Source organism: Grammomys surdaster, unplaced genomic scaffold, assembly GCF_004785775.1.
Source record: "Grammomys surdaster isolate TR1022 unplaced genomic scaffold, NIH_TR_1.0 363, whole genome shotgun sequence".
NCBI classification, from domain to species: domain Eukaryota; kingdom Metazoa; phylum Chordata; class Mammalia; order Rodentia; family Muridae; genus Grammomys; species Grammomys surdaster.
The window spans coordinates 12280587-12295513 of record NW_021604782.1 but is presented as its reverse complement, the minus strand read 5'-3'; the positions used below and the strand labels follow the sequence as shown (position 1 = coordinate 12295513).

General features: G+C 39.3%; 1 pseudogene; it reads left to right on the top strand.

Moving 5' to 3' along the window:
* Positions 1 to 10585: 10585 nt before the first annotated feature.
* Positions 10586 to 11867, top strand: LOC114631528 (annotated as a pseudogene).
* Positions 11868 to 14927: the final 3060 nt, after the last annotated feature.

The window sequence follows — 14927 nt, the reverse complement described above, 5'->3', positions numbered from 1 at the left end:
GAAAAGAAAGAAAATGAATGCTAGAGTTATAGTTTAAGTACAATGAGGTTCTTAAGGAGAAAGTTCCACCAGTTCTTGTTCAGTGACCTAGAGAATGGGAAAATCAGCTATTAGATCAACGAGGTGAGATTTTCAGGCAGATAACAAAGAAGATGTTCTCTGTGCCCTGCATTACTTGCTGCTGGTTCCTACCTGCCCCTGGGGGTTGGAGATAAGGTGGCACAGAGTCAACTACACAGATTCTGGGAGCAGATGAGAAACACAGCAGCACGCTCATCCGAACATTGCTGCAAGCTTCTTTAATACCCACCCACACCCCATTGGTCCCAAGAAATCATCTCTTCTAAACGACAGTTCCTGATTGGCATTGTTTGCACCAGGAATCTTTGATCTCTCAGGCTGTCCTCAATTAGGTCCTGCTGAAAGAGATGCTTTTGTGGCTGCAAGGCTCTAGTGTTGGCCATAGCAGAGGAAAAGAGGTAGCATAGACTATTAACAAAGAGATCAAGGAGTGAACTCACGACCAGATTTATTGAGTCTTCTCAGTTCTTTTGAAGATTTTCAAATTTTCTCTGAACTTAGAGGCCCTAGGACAATTCTGGACTGAACAGCAACATGATCTGATCTGTTTATCATAAGAATCTAGCCAGTGAGTTGTGACCATGTTGCATTTGACCAAACCTAAAGATAAGCAGACGAAGAAGGCTGAGAAAAGTGAAGAACTGAAACAAGTTGGTGACAGTGAGATTATCAGGGAAGCTGGATGCAGAATATATTCTAAAATCAACCCAAACCAGTCAGCCATGACTGAGGTATGAGACACAGGTGAGCTTTATATCAGGAAATATGAAGATAGGGATAGCTGAGATCAGAAGGTCCACAAAGAGGGTTAAAATGTTAAGAAAATATGAGAAGTTTAATTTGTAAACTGCAAAGCAAGAGGCATCCAAGAAGAGATGAAGCTGGACATTGGAGAAGTATCCTGGGATGAGGAAGAAAGGGTATGCAGGTGGCCTTTGAAGCAACGAGAGAGAATGGGATCACCAAGGAAGTGAGTTGGGGTAGAGAACCTATCCAAGGATGAGCTTTGAAGTAGCGCAGCAACACAACCTCAGGACCAGAAGCACCAGGGCTCAGACACACCACTGGCCTGTATGGTATCTTGAATGAAGAGAAATTTCAAAGTACAACCTGGAAATCCACAGATAAAGCATGATGATTCTGAACAAATTCTGAGATTCAAACATGGGACAGACTATGATCACCTTGTTAGCCATCATTTGGGTGGGAAGGTGGAGGTGTAAGCTAGATTGAAGGGCAATGAGGATGAAATGGACCTTGAGGCCCTTCAGCAACTGCTTCACATAAGTTATGAAAACATATCTCTTCTCTTTCTATTCCTCCTACCCACACAGTATCTCTCATTTGTGCCTTTCTTCTCTCAATCTTTAAAGTGGTATCATGTTCTAGTTCATTGGGATCTTGTGATATTATATGTTTAAGCTAAAGAGTGCAATGGTGCATTCTTTATAAAAGATAGTGCCTCCTTAGTTCTTCCCCCAGGACATTGTGACCGCCCCCCCAGTAGCTTGGACAGACTTTACACAAGTTGATTCCTATTAAACATTTATTTTTTGTTTAATAGAGTCTGTACTTCTCCCATTCATTCGGGGTTTTGGTTATTTCCATGGCAAATAAATAAATGTATTGCTTTTAAGGTGAGGGCAGGATGTTGAAGGCCACCACCAGCTTTTCAGGAAAGGAGGCTTTGGCTCAGAACTCCTTAGGGCTTCTAACTGTAACTGCAAAGATTTCTGCTTGGAAGTGGGAATGAGAGGGCTGGGAGTAAGTGCACTCCGTCCAGGGCAGCCTCCTGCGGAAATGACTTCGAGAGCACAGTGCCAAAGTGCTCTGGTAAATGAGTCTGGCTCGCCCTAGTCCCTATCTCCTGCCTTGGATATGCAACATTTATAAAAATAAACATTTGCAGGATGAACTTGATAGCAGGCCAAAGTGGAAGACCCAACGAGAAAAATAGATAAACCAGAAAACTTAGTACACTCAAGAAGAGGACAAAGTTTCATAAGAGGAGCTGAGGATCAGCAGATAACAGGAAGGTTGGCAGTAGAAGGGAGAACACTGGAGCTTCACAGTGTCAGCTTTACCACTGACTTCTTTCTCATTCAGTGCAATGTGTCTCTTCATTCTTCCAAAAATGCATAATGTTAGTGAAAGAATACTTTTGATCACATATTTGGATTATTTATCTAAGAATGATTATGTATTGAATATCAAATTCTACCTGGAATTCTGCTCCTATATTAGTTGTTAAGATAAATCTGCACAATATTGTGTATTAGGTGCTCTGTGACAAGAATTATTTCATCTGGGCTGGAGAGAAGTTACGTGGTTAAGAGCACTTGTTGCTCATTGAAAAGACTCTATTTCATTTCCAAGTACCATTGGGTTCATCATCATCTGTAACTCCAGGTCCAGAGAAGTTGACTTCTTCTGATCTCTGTGAACACCAGACACATACATGATACATAGATACACATGCAAACAAAACACCCATTCAAAGAAAAAAATTCTTGAGCATTTTCATTAGCCTTTTTCTACTGTTATTTTTATTTATATCATCATTATCAACAATATTATTATGATTTAGATGCTTATTTATATTTTAATGAGAAAGAAATAAAGGGTGTAAGTTTGGGTGAGTAGTAAAGACATTAGGATCTGGGAGTAGCTGGGGTAGGGAAATCATAACTGTAATATATTATATGAAAAGCTATTTTCAATAGAAAATGAAAAATAAAAGTTTTTCTGTCATCTGTCTTGAGTAACTTATTAGTTTCTCCATCTTTCACCTGAACAGAACAAGACACTTACATGCCTGTATGTCCCCTTTCTTTTCAGATTTCCCCCATGCTCCATTATTTCATTGAAGCTTACTGAATACACAATTTCATTTTGCTAATTTAAGCACCTGAATGATGCCTAGAACATTGGAAGTGCTATAACCAGAATACCAATGTCTCTCCTTTCTGTGACTTCAGATGTTGCAACATTTAATGCCTAGGATGATATTATAAATGATTCTTAGGAAATGTTCTTTAGTAATTGACTAAGTCAGGGTGGTTCCTTTCTCAGAAATTAGGTTAGTGCTCTTATTATAAATTTTGAAGAAGTTTTGCCCTTTCCCCTTTCTGCCGTGTTATGACACAGATGTCATCCATAAGGAAGAGTCCCTCAAAAAATGTGGAATCCTAAGGTGGTAACTTGAACTAGACTTCCAGGACTTCCAGTCATCAAACATTATATATATATATATATATATATATATATATATATATATATATATATATACCATAAGGTCCCTTCCTTAACTGACTATTGGGATGGTCAGTCTTTTGAGTCCAAATGTGGGTAACTACGCTTGATGTAAGTTAATGTTTGCAGTATCTGTATCAATTCTGAGGAATGGAATTCTGTATTCCTTCACCATATCTTCTTGTTTTATGTGAAGCTCTATATAGACATGTTTTCTACAAAGATATATATCAAAATAAGAGTACCAAAGTGGGCTGTAAAAGAAGATGGGTTAGGAGCATCAAAGAAAATCTCTAAGAGACAGAATCCTAAGGACTGAAGGAACTGAAGGGGATTGCAACCCCATAAGAAGAACAATATCAACTAACCAGACCACTCAGAGATCCCAGAGACTAAACTACCAACCAAAGAATGTACATGAGGGGATCCATGGCTCCAGATATGTATGTAGCAGAGGATGTCCTTATCTAACAAGAATGAGAAGGGAGACCCTTGGTTCCGTGGAGGTTGGATGCCCCAGCATAGAGGAATGCTAGAGCACCAGGGACAAGTGGATGAGTGAGTAGGTGAGCACCCTCATAGAAGCAAAGGGGAGAGGAGACTTGAGATGGGGGTTTTGTGGAGGAGTAACTGGGAAGGGGTATATCATTTGAAATTTAAATGAATACAATGATTAATAAAAAGATAAATTGGAAAGATGTATGTATACACATGAGAACTATCCTAACTTTAGACAAAAGGTGAGAAAGCAGAGAAATGAGTAGAGATAAGTTTACACAGGAACAATATGCAGTGCAAAATATACATGGGAAAGTTAATAGACATTGGGGAAAATTATAGGCATAGTAAAGGGCCAAAAGGTAGATTGTGGGTAAGCATAGAAAGAAGAGTAGACAGCATAGTTAAGTGAGCTAGGAGCGATGCCAAAAAATGTAATATAGGCTACAAGCCATTTGAACCTTCTTGTGTACATTATTCAAATCTGATTTGTGTTCACTCCCACTCTTTGTAAACCCATAGAGGCTGTTATATTCTAGATAGATAATTCATTAGCAAGTTCATTAACGTATACCCAGTTACACTAAGTTAGTTGAACATCTTTTGTGGACAAAACTATGAAAATGCAAGATTGTCACACTCAACTGGAAAGCCCAGCACTAGAAATGACATCTAGACAACATATTTGATAGTAGCTATAATGTCTGGAGTCAGGGTTTTCAGAAGTTTCCTCAGGTTACACTGTGGTTTCTACAGAAGTGAGTGTGGACAGATTCACACTGTCTAAGCAAAGGGCTGATACTGAAACCTGTCAGGTATGTGGCATTTCCTTAAGATGCACTGTGCAGTTCCCTGACATCACACAGAACTGGTTCATGCAATTTACTCTAAACAAATATGATTTTTCATTTACTCATTTTCTTGGTGGAATATGTCTAAATTATGACACATGTCAGAAATTTAATTTTTCTAGAAATCTAAAGGATTGCTCATATAGGCCAGTCTGAGTAGTGGTTATGAAGTCCTCCCAATTCAAATATGAATGATTTGAGTTAGCCAACCTAGAAGGAAGTGTTTTCACCAAGCCTTAGTCACAGTTTTGTGAACTAACAGGTATTAGAGTTATCCTAATAGTGATAAACACCCTATCCAACTTGATGGCTTGAAGATACATTCAAATTAATCAAGACTTAAATATTGAAAGATTTATGGTGACTCAGTGTCAACCATCTCTGATCAGACTACTGTTACTTCTACATAGCTTTTTACATCGTATTTTCTTACTATTGTGATGATCCATGTCCTTTAGTGTAGGACTGTGAAAGGACTGCATGGTTTCTGGTCAAGCACTGGCTAGAAATCGCTAGAGACCCCAGGTGATCCTAAGGGACTGCATGCGTTTTGCCATGCTCCCAGACTCCAAGCTCCTGACATGAGCCTGAAGACCTCCATAGAGTGAGGTCTTCCAGTACCGTAGGACAATGTCCTCAGCCCTTCCACAGGTAGAGGGCATGACTACAAGCCACAAAGCCTAAAGACAGAGATCTCCATATCACTGAGATACCTAACGGCCAGAGGGGTATAGCCAATTAAGCATTCCTTTGCAGACCCTCCTCCTTGCAAAAGGTTTTTAATCTCAGGCCCATCCTGAAAATACTGGGGTATAGTTTTCATCTATTTTCTTCCATGATAATAAATGTCTTAAGACCATGAGCTATTTTTTTTCTTTGGGACCCACACAGTGGAGAAGGTCTTCATCTAAGAACTCTCTGCGTTCCCAGTCACAGAGACTACCAACCCAGCACCCAAGCCAAGTGAGCACAGGAAACACCATAGCCAAGGGAGCTGAGGCAACCAAGCCAAGAATTCTCATCCCTGCAGGACATAGCCGGAGTACATTCCTCCCCATCTCCTCTTCTGCTATTGGCCAGTCTAGACCATATTCCCCCACTTCATTTTCGGCCCTTCTGTGGCTTCTCCAGCAGTGTCTGGGCCGAGGCCCAAGGGCCAGAGAACCAGCAGGTTCCCGGCCATCCTTTGGCCTGGGAATCCCCAAGCCAAAACCTCTGGCTCCCGCGGGACCTCAGATTGTGTTCGCTACCCCTGAGCAGAGTCTCGAGTCTTCACATAGCCTGATATTTGCCCTGCGCCAGCATGGAATGAATACAGTGAAATTCTCTCGCCTCTGTCCCCATGAGAAGCCCTAGCAAGACAGAGGCAGGACCCACACATCAACCCAACAACAGGACCCACGTGCACACTACAACCCAACACTTTAGTGGATGTTTGCTTTATAATAATCAATGAATGAAAGGACTGATCTAATTGATGTAATAAGAATATATCTGTATTGTTATGATGGCACACGTAATTTTGCAAATAGTTAATGTATAATGAATGAAGGATTGGACTAATGGATGAAATAAACAGGTAAATGTGAAGAAATTAATATCTTACCCTTAAGGCTTTGAGAAGAACTGTGTGTATTCATCTTTGTTCTCCTGTGAAGGATTACATATAATTGCTTTGAATGACATACTATGACTGTTAGGACCATGTTACATATGATATACTATTAATTTTGATCCACATGCATGTATTGTTTTCCTTGTATTTTTTTCCCTAGTCAATCCTTTACAATGCCCAGGGTAGTACTGGGTAACATCATAAGATTAGGCCAAGTGATGTATGCTTTATATCATCCTCAAGATTCATATTTTCTTCACGTACTCAGAAAACCATTCATATAAAATGATAAAATCAAGAAACAGTAAATCTTGGGTCCCAAATCAAGACCAAGAATGGAAAAATTTACAAGCTTGTTGAGTGGTTTCAATGAGCAGAAGTGAGCGATTCACCTTTGTATTTGGCCTTATTTATCAGATAGAGAACATTACATGTACAGTTTCTTGCTGAATGTAACAACTGTCAAACTGGTGCTTTAAAAGATGCTTCTCCACCTCTCCCCAATTTTATTTTATTAACAAGACTGAGCCTGTATTGGCCAGAATCTGACTTGGGCCAAGGACAAGGAAATGGGCTGCTTGGCAGGAATATGACATTGGCCAAGGATAAGGAAGTAGGCTTCAGGCAGGAATGTGACATTAGGCTAGAACAAAAAAGTAATTTCAGGCAAGAATCTAAATCTTATGCTAGAACTAAGAAGTAATTTCAGGCAAGAATCTAAACATTAGGCTAGAACAAGGAAGTAGGCTTCAGACATGAAAATGACTTTGGGCTAGGACAGGGAAGTTGGCTCAGATATTTTGGTCATCCTGATAATCCCTTAGAAACAGTGATCACGGGAGTGTTCACATAATTGGGTTTAACACCTTGCTTTTTCTTTACTATTTGTGTTTATTGTATTGCTTGTTCCTTGACTATTTGAATCTATTATATTGCTAGTCACTCAACCTACAATTGACCTTAATACTTGCATGTAATTCAAATGGCGTAAAAGCAAAAAGGAGGGGGGGGATGGGCTAGGAGTTTCTAGGGAGAGGAAATGGGAAAAGGTGATGACATCTGAAATGTAAATAAATAAAACATCCAAAAAATGATGCTTCTCAAGGAAACAATGTAAAAACTATCATAGTTATCTCAACAATGTGATTTAAAAATTTAATATTATTGTCCATGGGTGGATAGTGAAAATGTGATATATTTCAAGTGGAATGTTGTTAAGCTTTAAATAAAAATACATTTTGAAGATAGGTTGATATAAATAGGAAAAATTATGCTGAGTGATAATTATAAACCAGATAAAGAAAGACAAATATCTTATCCCCTCTCTCACATGTAAACTGTAGCCTTGAATATTTAGATCTTTGTATTTAACTTGAACCACCTATAAGAGCTTCATAAATAAATTTTAAAGTAGCCATCAGAGTGATGTCATACTGAAAGAAGTTTAGTAGAAAATAGAAGGCAGGACATTCAGAGGGGCAATAACGGAGGAGAAAATGTTTAACAGAGATGGAGGGATAGGAAAGAAAGAGAACAGGGTAAGAGATTTAATCAAAATGAAGGGTATATGAAAAAGTCACATGGAAACCTGCTATTTTGGATGTCAATTTAAAAATATAAGCTAAAAACGTTAAAATAAAATAAGTGAAGATACTCTACTTGACTAGATAATGCTACTCCTAGAATCCCAGGGTTATTAAACAAAAAACCTAGTGTTATATATGGATTACCCACTTACAAGTGTTTGTTAAGAAATGATCCAGTGATCCCTGCAAAGATGCAGCCTCTTAACATTTCTCTGTTGTCCATCAGAACTACACGATAAAGACATATTGGTGAAGATACCACATACTATGATTGAAAGCTATAAGGAAATAATGATGAAATTGAGCTGGAATCCTCCCTGGTGGTTAGTATTTATAGTGCCAGAAAGCAGTATGAAAGGCGGGGTGAGAAAATACATAGTTTTATCCCATTGTTGAACTCTGAACTACAACATCAGACCACCAGAAGAGATATGCTCATCACTACAATAGTGCAATAGTTGTTTGGAGGGCAACCAACCTCTCTTTTATTTGTTTGGAGAGCTAATACATAAAAGATATTTCATGTCTGTTACTGTAAACCTAGTCAAAGATCTATGACCAAGGAATCTGTAGTCTCCAGGGAGGAAATTACTATTGTTGTTTATCTTATTTGATATGGCATCAAGTAATCTTCTAAGCATATATATGTGTGTGTGTGTGTGTATGTGTGTGTGTGTATATTGTATAAGATGTATAAATATATAGGCATATAATAAATATAATAAACATTATATATATGCCTATAGACAGATATTACTTTCAGCCTTAATCAGAGAAGTTTCTTTTTATAGTGAATGACAGAGAATGCAATAAATCTTCAAGGTGCTGAGTGTCACAGACAGTTAAGTGCCTGGCCTCTGAGACTTAATAATTATTATGGGAGAGTAGGCAAAAGGAGTATGAGAGTAGACAGACGGGGGAAGGCCTGGAGGGTACAAAACAGTCATGGCAAACATGAATTCAAAGCAGCTATAGTTTCCTGCATAAGATAGGACTTATCAATAGTCAGACAAGGATGGGAAAGAGATTTATTGGATCCTTTCCTTTCCAAACTATACATATAAAATAATTATCTATAGTTGCATTCAGGTATTCATCCACGGGTGGGACCACCAGGATCAACTAGATAGTTCCATATTCCTAGCCACACAGATACATTTGGATAGCTCAGTGGATCATAAAACAAAGTGTAAAGGCATGCACATTAGAAAGGGGTCTGTGGTTATTGATAGGCATAAAAGGGTGATAAAAAATGGTAGAGAGCCAGGGCTAGAGAAGCCATGGATTTTGTAGGAGAACCTATAACTACAACTTTACTTTACCAGCATAATCTCTAAATGTTTATCCTTATTCGCACAGGTAAGTACAGTCCTCACTCCTCAGCAGGGAAATTTCTCTCTGCAACAGAAGGAGCTCATTACAGAACACCACAACCAATGGAAATTCAGATTTGTGGAGCCCAGTTCCAATGAATACATTTACAAAACAATGCCTGTACCTAAGACTCCAGGAGCATTGTTGGGGGTGGGGAGGGAGAGAGAGAGAGAGAGAGAGAGAGAGAGAGAGAGAGAGAGAGAGAGAGAATAGTCAGGGAGTTTGCTGTGTCTTCAAGTCATGTCAGAATCTATACACATAAAATCTAACCAGTGTTATTCCCTAAACTTAAGCTGAACAACAATATAGATATGCCAAGAATGGATTGGGGAAAACCCATAATGCCTCAATCCTACACAAGGAACTACAGGCAACTGAAGACTGTTAAGAGTATGAGGAATCTTGCTCAGGGAAAAGAGTATACCACTTCGTTTTCAGATAGAAAATGGTCAGCCCTGAAAATATACAAACAAGCAACAAAATTAATTAAAATAGGCCATAAACTTGAAAGAGCAGAGTGTTATATGGGAAAGTTTGGCATAAGAGAAGGGAAAACTGATGTAATTATAATATCAAAAATTAAAAGAATAATAAAAATTAAAAAATAAGATGGTTGAATTTCAGAGAGATGGATATTTGTGGAGATTATAGGTAGAGTTGGAGGAGTAAGAAAGAGTAGATATTGTATTTATTTGTATATTTCATGAAATTATCAGCATTAGAGAATAATTTAAAGATCAATAAAGAGTAAGAATTGAGACAAATCAACATGTAGCATATCAATGTATGCATTATGAAAAAACAATTAACATAACAGTATTTTGAGGAATTGCACATAATACAGTTTGATCTCTGTAATATTCCTCAGTCTCTCTAGCAATAGTTTCAATTATTTAACCAAATAATTGTAATTTTTAATCAAGATACTTAAAATTCTTAAAGAATTCTTCATGTGTAACAAAACATTTTATATTTTGCTCATGGAGACAGAGATTTGAAAATAGTCTCTCCTTTTATTATATGTATGGCCTGAAGCCAGACATTTAAGTATTATCTGCTTGCTATGTCTTGGTTTGATTATGATACTTAGGAGACCTTATGAGAGTATGTTTGTATGGATTTTCTTTTGAGATCTAAGAAGAGACATTAATGAAGTACTGATGCTTGGTGGTGGTGTCAGTGGGGTCTATTTCCTGTTGTCTTGTTCGCTGGCATCCTAATCAAATTTATTTAATTCATTAAAAACATCAGGATAAGACTCTCTTTGGTGTCTGCAGAACCCTCTTCTTTCACAGTGATCAGACAGCCAGAAGTTCACCACGTCTATTTTCAAGATCCATGCCACAGAGATCTTTGACTCTCATGGGAATCCCACTATTGAGGTGAATCTCTACATTACAAAAGGTCTCTTCCAAGCTCTGGTGCCCAGCTATGCCTCCACTGGCATCTACGTAGCTCTCAAACTCCGTGACAATGATAAGACCCGCTTCATGGGGAAGGGTGTCTCACAGACTGTTGAACACATCAATAACACTGTTGCACCTACTCTGGTTAGCAAGAAACTGAATGTTGTGGAGCAAGAGAAGATTGACAAACTGATGATAAAGATGAATGGTACTGAGAATAAATCTAAATTTGGTGCAAATGCCATCCTGGGAGTGCCCCTGGCAGTCTGCAAAGCTGGTGCCATGGAAACAAGGGCACCCCTTTACCATCACATTACTGACTTGGCTGGCACCCCTGAAGTCATCCTGCCCATCCCAACTTTCAATGTGATCAAAAGTGGTTCTCATGGCTGCAATAACCTGGCAATGGAAGAGGTCATGATCCTGCCTATGGGAGCGTCCTGTTTCCGGGATGCCATGTGCATTGGAGCACAGGTTTACTATAACCTGATGAGCATCATCAAAGAGGAGTATGGGAAGGATGCCACCAGTGTGAGTGATGAGGTGAATTTGCACCTAACATCCTGGAGAACTAAGAAGCCCTGGAACTGCTGAAGACTACTTTTGCAAAGGCCTGCTATACTGACCAGTAGTTATCAGCATGGAGGTGGCTGCCTCTGAGTTCTACAAGTATGATCTGGACTTCAGGTCTCTGAATGACTTCAGCAGGTACATCACACTCAATCAGATGGCTGATCTGTACAAGTCCTTCATCCAGGAGTATCCAGTAGTGTTCATTGAAAACCTTCTTGACCAGAAGGGCTAGAAAACTTCGAGGAAGTTCACAGCTAGTTAGGCATCCAGGTGATAGGGGATGACCTCACAGCAACCAATCCTAAATGGAGTGCCAAGGCTGTGGGCAATAAGTCCTACAACTGCCTCTTTCTTAAAGTGAGCCATATCTGTTCTGTGACCGAGTCTATGAAGCCATGTAAGTTTGCCCACTCCAATGTCTGGGATGTCATGGTGTCCCATGGATCTTGGGAGACTGAGGATTCTTTCATTCCTATCCTAGTGCTGGGGCTCTGCACTGGGCAGATAAAGTACAATGCCCCTTGCCAATCTTGAGTCCTTGGTCAAGTACAATCAAATCCTTAAAATTGAGGAAGAGCTGGGTAACAAAGCCAAGTTTGTTTGGAGGTCCTTTACACCAAGTAAAACGTGAACTTGAGATCCCTGTCCCTGATGATTAAGTCTTCCCTGTCCCTGATGTCATCCAAGCAGCTCAAGGCCAACCCAGTGGTTGCCTTTCCCATATCACTGCTTCATTAGACGGCCAGAGCTATGCCTGACCACCTGGAGCCCTGCTGGAGACCCCAGATTTCTAATCATCTGATTGTTCTGAATGATTGTTTCTGTCACCTGACTTCCCAGCTAGTGTCTGGATCCCTCAGAACTCCAGTGTAATCTCTAGGGTGGCCACAGGCAAGAACTCCCCATGGTTTACATGCAAAATAAAAGCCTTGGGATCCCCCCCACAGACATACACACATACACACACAAAGAACTCATCAGAATACATAGTTGCTCTACTTCTAGGCCCTTCCTATTGCTCTCAAATCATCTTCCTGTTTTTCACTAAGAGACTTAGTTTATGTTAATAATTAAAACCTCAGCCTCCAGAGACAGAGAGGTTCTAGACTCTTTCCATTAACTTTGTGAAGCTGGGTAAAATTCTTTCACTCCCAGAATCCAAATCTTGCAAAGTAGGAATAATAATAGTATGTGTGGTTATTCTATTAAATGAAATAATACACATTACTGTTTCTACAGTGTGGAGCACATAGTAAATGCTTAATGGTGGTTACTATCATCATCATCATTGTTGTTACTATTGCTGTTGTTCTCATATTAGAATGTAACAATGAATATTATAAAATGTATTTTTAAAAGTAAGCATTGAATTCAATCTAAAAATTCACCTTTGTATTACTAAGGTTGAAACAATTGTTATGACTACAACATTATTAATATCTTGCTTGCGAATCATGTTTTTAAAAGGAAGTCATTCTGATGCATAATTCTGTTCTGAATAATAGACACGGGGGAAGGGGTAAGAGTATGGAGAGGCTGAAACATCAGGTTTTACTGAGAATCCATTGTAATTAAGGTGCAGTCCTAAGAATAGAGTTGAGGTTATTCGGACTCTAATCAATATGTACTTAAAAGAAAAAGAAAGAGAGAGGCCTTTTGAGTGGAACAGCTGAGGATTCTCTGCCAGAAACTGTTCTATCATAATCAAATATTCTCTACAATCTAATTAAGAAATCATACACATAGAAACTTGCAGAGGCTGGCAGATCGAGGTTATTCTTACTAGCCCCACTAGTTTGTATACTCTGCCTTAATTAGGGTTTTACTGCTGTGAACAGACACCATGGTCAAGGCAACTGTTACAAGGAAAACATTTAAGTGAGGCTGGCTTATAGGTTCAGAGGTTCAGTCCACTATTATCAAGGTGGGAACATGTCAGCATCCAAGCAGGCATGACGCAGGAGGAGTTGAGAGTTCTACATCTTCATCTGAGAGGCTGCTAAATGAATACTCACTTCCAGGCAGCTATGACTAAGATATTAAAGCCTACACACACAGTGACACACCTACTCCAATAGGACCACATGTTCTAATAGTGTCACTCCCTGGCCAAAGCATATACAAACCATCACATCCTTCTTATAACCTCATTTCTTTTCTCCAAAGAGCACACACACACACACACACACACACACACACGGTCAGTTTTATTGAAGTACTTTGTGGCAATACATATCCCCTGGAAAAGCCTAATCTTATAGACATATGATAGCATTTCAACTATGGCACTTTCTTAGCAGTGTGACCTTGCGGCCGGCCTTAATAGATAAAATAGGCCTTTGGATACCCAGCATGTTTCAAACAATGTGAAAGACCATGAAACTTTCATACCTCAAATTCCACATTAGGAAATAGACTAGTAGAATGTATATAGGTATCTGGTATTGACGAATGTGCAGGCTAGTGGGAATAAGTCTTCTCTGGAATAGAAAAAAAACTACATAAATGTTTTGGTCTATAGCCCAAGATGTAGTTGTAGAACTAAATATACACGACATTGTATATATCATAAAAGAGAAGACCCAGGAAAGAAAGGGTTGACTTTCTCCTGTACTCTCTGTATATTCCAGCAAGGGGTAGAATAAAAAATACAGGGTGGTGTGAGTTTCAGTTTACCTTAAGGCAGCCCCACTCATCCATCTCTACCGCACAACCTGAACCTTAATCTGTTTTGAATGAAGGGAATTTGGCAGAAGTAGTCAAGGGGAGAGGGAGAATTATCTCTGAAGCCTTTTTAAGATTTTGGGGTTTTGAAGATCAGCTCCAAATATTCCATGGAAGTTCACTCAGTATGGCAACCGATATGTTAACAGCTGTATCCTACTGTGCCTTCCAAAACAATAGGTAGACTAAATTAGAATGCTGGAATACCATATGGAGTTTGGCAAGTATGTTCAGGTCCTTTTCCATATTACATTTGGAATATCAAGGCTAAGAGTGGAAAAGTTAAGTATTATTCTACAGACAAAAGAGAGCAAATGCTATATAGCAGATGAGAGCTCAGGACTGAAGTCACCAAACTGGATGTCATTTCCCCTAGAACATTGTTTTCGCATTTCACACTAAAAATGAGAGCACAGACATGGATTACTGAGACCCACTGAGGAAAATGGAGGCTACATTAAAAGTCGATTTTCAGTTCATGTGCTTAACATCTTTTCTGGTAGCAATTCCCATACTGTTGTAAAAAGCCTCCTGGGAAGAGTGGACAGAGTTGTTGTCTCCTCCAGCTTTTTTTTTTCTACAGACCAGTACTCTGCCGGCAACAGCCTGAGCTGATTGCCCTTGGCTAGCTCAAGGTGACACCCCAGTTTGGCTCTGTACATCTTTCAAGAGGCAATTGCCCTGAAATATCTGACCAAAGCAAAGTAGAAAAGAATAAGATCTTTTATTAAATCTCTTTTGGGCATTTCCTCTTGTCCTGTTTGGCTAGATCAACTTTGGCCTGAATTTCTTGGCTCTTACCCTCACTGGTTGGGAGTCCAGTAGACTCCAGACTGCTGGAAGCTAAGTAGATGATCTTCCAGGTATCCTTTAACCTGATGATCCAATCATATCAGTATTGCTGCTGGAGAGAGAGAGAGAGAGAGAGAGAGAGAGAGAGAGAGAGAGAGAGAGAGAGAGAGAGAGA